Genomic DNA, 5628 nt, shown 5'->3' on the forward strand with positions numbered 1-5628 from the left:
TTTATTTATTAAGCTTGTAAACATACTGTTGTGTTGTCGAATTTATTGTAGCTAATCATTTAGTTGATTAGATTGTAGCAACCTCAATGTTTATATTAATAAAATAATATATTACTCGAATTATTTTGTGTCTATTTTGATTCCGTATATATAACGAATAACTTGTAATGAATCGAAAAAGATTGTAGGTATCGTATTCAACCCCCTCTTCAACGATATTTTGGGACTAATATCTATATTTTTTCACTTAAGATCTTATTTAAAAAGATTGTTGAAAATAATCTAAATACATCAATCACCTTGTGAAATTATAATGTAGATTTTTAAAAATATTATTATTATAATAGTAAGGCATGAATATAAGATTTGTTGAATACCGGAATTCATGTCTACAAGTAAGATACTAACTTAAAATAGCAATATCTATACTTTTTATTAATAAGCGAAATCATGTATAATTTGGTGCTAAAAGTATCAAAGTATCGAATTACCAAATTTTGGTACTTACCTGACATAAGTTGACTTCTATTCTCTATCAACTTTGTTTTTAACACAACTCGACTTCTATTCTTTGTAAATTTTATTTTCTTTTTAGTTAGTGTTCATCCAATTGTCTTTTTAATTTATAAAATAAAAATAATTTTTAAACGATTTGTAAATTACATTAAAAATTTATTAAGTTACGTTAAATTAAGTAAATTAGCTTATATTTATTTTTAATTTTAGAAAAACTACAAACTACTAACACGAATTGACTTATATTCTGTGTAAACTTTATTTATTTATAAATTATATTAAAAATTTATTAAGTTACGTTAAATTAATTAAAATAACATATATTTACTGTTATGGATAAAAAACTAAGGTTATTATTTGCTGTAATTATTACTAAGATTCGGGAGCTCAAGGCCTTTAATGGCTGCTCTCGTGTTTCGTAGCTTAATTCTGCCTTTACGAGATGCCTACGTATCTCTATGAATTAGAGAATCAAGCCAAAAAATGTAGTTCTGATCTGTGGGGTGAGGCCCCTTATATAGATGTTGGGAGTCCTTGAATTGGACTTGGTATAGGAGACTTGGTGGGCAAGTCTCATAATTAGAATGGACTTTGGAGTCCTAGATAGTAGGAAACTGATTCCTTATCCTTTTAGGTCCCCTTGAGACTAATCTGTAAGGATTTATATCCTTATCGGCACTCTTCTCAATAGCTGATTTTTCCCTTATTAATTAATTACGAAATTAATTAATAATCAGGGTTTTTGGGCCTTCTTTGTTCTATCAGGCCTGATCTGGTCCATCAGGCCTGATCAGCATGTTAACCTTTCTGGTCTGTATGTCATATATCTTCTTATTGGGCCTAGCAGTCCACACCTTGTACAATTAATGCAGTATTTAATTATACTATCATAATTTATTTATCCCTATCATTTGCCCCCCAACTTTTGGGAAACATTGATTAGGTTTCGCAGAAGTTAAGTCTATTCATTCCCTTATAGGGTTTCGTTTTTGCGTAAAGTGTGGAGCGACCTACACATTTACAATGAATTTTCCTTTTATTCAGGAATTATCTTAATTTCCAGGAATTTTTCCCTTATTTCCGGGATTTTTTCCTTTATTCTGGATTTTTCCCTAATTTTCTGGGTTTTTCCCTTAATTTCTGGATTTTCCCCTAATTTTCTGGGATTTTTCCCCAATTTTCTGGGATTTATCCTTAATTTCTTGATTTTTCAGATTTCCAGCCCTTTTTCGACCAGGATCCTAGTCGAAATTTCGACCTGGATCCTAGTCGAAATAGGGGTCAGCCTTGCCACCCTGGTCGAAGGAATTCGACTAGGATCCACGACCTGGAATTCGACCAGGATCCTAGTCGAACTTTCGACCTGGATCTAGGTCGAAAACTCCCCCACTTTTTTAGCTCCTGGTCTTGAGCCTATCGACTAGGATTTCGACCAGGATTCTAGTCGACATTTCGACCTGAATCCTATTCGAAAATTCTTTGATTCTCTTGCTTCCTGTTCGAAGGATTTCGACTAGGATCCACGACCTGGAATTCGACCAGGATCCTAGTCGTACTTCGACCTGGATTTTTAATCCCCATTCTTGAAAGATGCTTGGTTTATTCGACCTCATTCCTGGTCGAAGTTTCGACCTCAATTCAGTCCCGTTATTCCAGCTATTTTCGGGTGTCTTCTCGAAAGATTTCGGGCAGGATTCACGACCTGGATCTCGACCTGGATTCTGGTCTTTATTACCCGTTATTTTCGGGTGTCTGCTCGAAAGATTTCGGGCAGGATTCACGACCTGGATCTCGACCTGGATTCTGGTCTTTTTCTAGCCTTCTCCATTGGGCCTTACATCTTTTAGGGCTATAATTGAATTTTCCAAATCCTAATTGGATTTGGGCCTGACCTTCTTTATTGGGCTTTTTCAAATATTATTGGGCCTCTTTTATTGATCTGGGCTTAATATTGATCTGGGCTTAATACACCCTGTTTAGAATGCTCTAGAATTCCTAGGAATATTCTGGAATATTCCTTTTTCTAGGCTTTTTCCTATGGGCCTTTGTCCTTAATGGGCTTTCGTCCCTTCAACTTCTTTTTCCTCTTATATAAAGGAATGAGGAAAGGCTACTACTCCTCGCCTTCTCATTTCTAAGTTTTCTTCTTTCTCCTCCTGCTAAGATTCTCAGAGCAATAACAGCAAGTCGGAGCTCAAAGCCTTTTTTAGGAGTGCTTCTTCAGGTAAAATTCCTCCCTTTGCTTTTCGTGTCTATTTTTCCATTGTGTGCCATTTTAAGATAGCCTGTTTACGTGCCCCTTTCTTTTTTCAGATGGCTGACAAAAAAATGACTCGCTTGGCCAAGATGAACGTGGCTAGAAAGTCCAATGAATTTCCTATTCGATCGAGGTACACTTCCTTAATCGACATGATCAACACTCGAGGGGACGAGTACCCGTCTGATGCGCATCTGGACGCGCACGATCATATTAGTGCTTTACGGGATCCCAAGGAGCTGGAAAAGTTGAGCAGCTGCTTCAAAATCAAGGAGCCTTTTAAGATGGTTCTTGCGGGTCCGGCCGACAGGGCCTGCCAGTGGAAAAAGGACGCACTATGCATCTATAGGGATACTCTAAGGGCAGGTATCAGACTCCCTTTTCATCCATTCATTCCCTTGTTACTGGCTGATGTGGGCATCAGCCCTTGCCAACTCCCCCCCCCCCAATTCTTGGAGGCTTATTCTGTGCTACCTGTCACAATGTGCCAAGCACAAGGTCCCTACTTCTGTTGTTGTTTTCAGGAAAATTTTCCAGTTCAAAAACAGCCCTGATAAAAGTCCGGGTTGGGTTTCTCTAAACCAGCGCCCCACTATTCCCCACATTGTGAATGGGAAGTCCATCCCTGACAACAACTTGGGGTGGAAGAAAGATTTTTTGTTCGTTGTTTGGGAGGGTGGAGATTGGGGCACCCTGTTTCGATCGTCCTTCGGGCTTGCCGTCGATGGGAGCCCAAATGACATAACTTTGTCTGAGGAGGAGGCTAGAGCTTTCAACCTCCTCACACAAGATAATGGGACTTCCCATTCTTGGGATCTTATCCTGGAGTCCGTTCTTGTAGAACGCGGCCTTTCTCCCGTCCCTAAGAAAAGTAAGTTTCATCCCTTATATCTCGCTCTTTTTTTTTTATTTCCTTCATTTTCTATTCCGCTGAGTTTTCAACTTTGCTTGTTGCAGTGGCTGAGAAGATTGAGGAGGCTACCAAGCCTAAAGACCTGGAGACAACCAGGATGAAGAGGGCTGGAAAGGTCTTTAAAGACCCACGCCTTGGTGACCGCTTCCCTGAGTTCCTCCTCCAAGCAACGGAGCCAAGCGAAGAAGGCCCCAGCCAAGTTTTGTGCACCAAGCAGAGGTCAGGGGCTTATTTTCAACCTTCTTGGGGGATCCGGGGCAAGGATTCAATAGTGAGCAGTACGGCCCTGTCCAAGGAATGGTCTAAGCACTCCATCTCCCCGGTGGACTATCAAGATTTTGTCCTTCAACAGGACTTAGAGGGGAATGAGAATTTCGGAGCCCAGGCTTTAGCGACGGTATGTCCTTTTCCTATTGCCTTTTATACTTGCCTTTTCACGTTTCTTTTCTCATACTTTTGCTGCTTCTTATGCAGGCTAACGCCCATTTTCAAGGGGCGATTCACCAAGCTAAGACTTGGAAGGTTGGCCTGGAGGATGATAACAAGAAGTTGGAGGAGGCCAACCAGAGAATAGAGGCCCTTGAAGCTCAACTGGCCTCTTCCACTTCTGACCTAGAAACGGCCCGGGCTGAAAATGTTATCTTGAAGGCACAGAAGGATAAAGCATTTGACGGCTGGATGGACACCCAGGAGTTCAAGGACTTGATGGTGGAGCACGATGCCCTCCTACACCCAGTTAGCTATAAAGAAGGCTGGGATGCTGCTGTGGAGGCCATACAAGATGAATTTCCCGAAGTCCTCAAGCAGTCCTCCTTTCCTTGCCCTGTGCGAATTCCAGAGCTTGGGGGTGTTACTGAGAAGCTTGCTGATATGATCAAGGACGGAGAGGAGGAAGATTCTTCCGAAGAGGAGTTTGAGCCTATCACTAAGAAGGCCAGGGTGGAAGAGCCTCCAAGAGCAGTGCCTCAACAGCCAGCATCTCCCGCAGAGGGAACCTCTACAGGGACTTCGGAGGGGACGACCGAGACGTCCGAAGGAACGACTGAGACATCCGAGGAGACTTCGGATAGTGGTTCCGAGGAATCTCAGCCTTCCAAGGCCTAAGTTTTTTTTGTATATCTTCTTTCTAGACAATATGTAAACTTTGTTTTATGTCAGAACTTTGTTACCCTTCGGGGTTATTATATATGATGTTTTCCTTGCCTCTTTCTACTTTATCTTTACGATATTTAATATGCATTTGAACTTTAAACATCCTTAGATTGAAATAATTTCAAACTCTTAATACGAAGTCTGGTTTTCCAAAACCTTACATAGCATGGGTTCGACCTTAATCAATAATAACTAGACAATGTAAATTCTACTGGAATATAAAATCCTACGCAAGCAAAGCTTCAAGGTGCTTTTAAACCTACTTGTCACAATGGCAAGTGAGAATTGACTATCTTACACGTGATAAACCTTCAGGTTTTGTGCGTGCCAGGTTCTCGGGACTTCAAAACCATCCATAGTCTCCAGCTTGTAGGTTCCTCTACCCTGAACGCTCTTGACTCTGTACGGCCCTTCCCAATTTGGGGCAAGTTTTCCTTTATTTCCTACACCAGAAGCTTCCACTTTCCTTAATACCAAATCTCCTTGCTTGAAGAATCTCTCTTTAACCCTTAGGTTGTAATAAAATGAAGCTTTTTTTCTGGTATTCCACTATCTTTGCATGTGCCTCATCTCGCACTTCATCGATTAAATCCAAGGCTAACCACTGCCCTTCTTCATTTTCTTCTGCATTGAAATCCTGAATCCTTGGAGAGGAATGTGATATCACTACTGGAACAACTGCTTCTGCCCCATATGCTAACATGAAGGGAGTTGCTCCTGTCGTGACTCTACAGGTAGTCATGTAGGCCCATAATATTGGAAGTATTTCATCCACCCAATTACTTCTTGA

This window comes from Apium graveolens, chromosome 11 (assembly GCF_009905375.1).
Source record: "Apium graveolens cultivar Ventura chromosome 11, ASM990537v1, whole genome shotgun sequence".
In the NCBI taxonomy this organism is placed as follows: Eukaryota; Viridiplantae; Streptophyta; class Magnoliopsida; order Apiales; family Apiaceae; genus Apium; species Apium graveolens.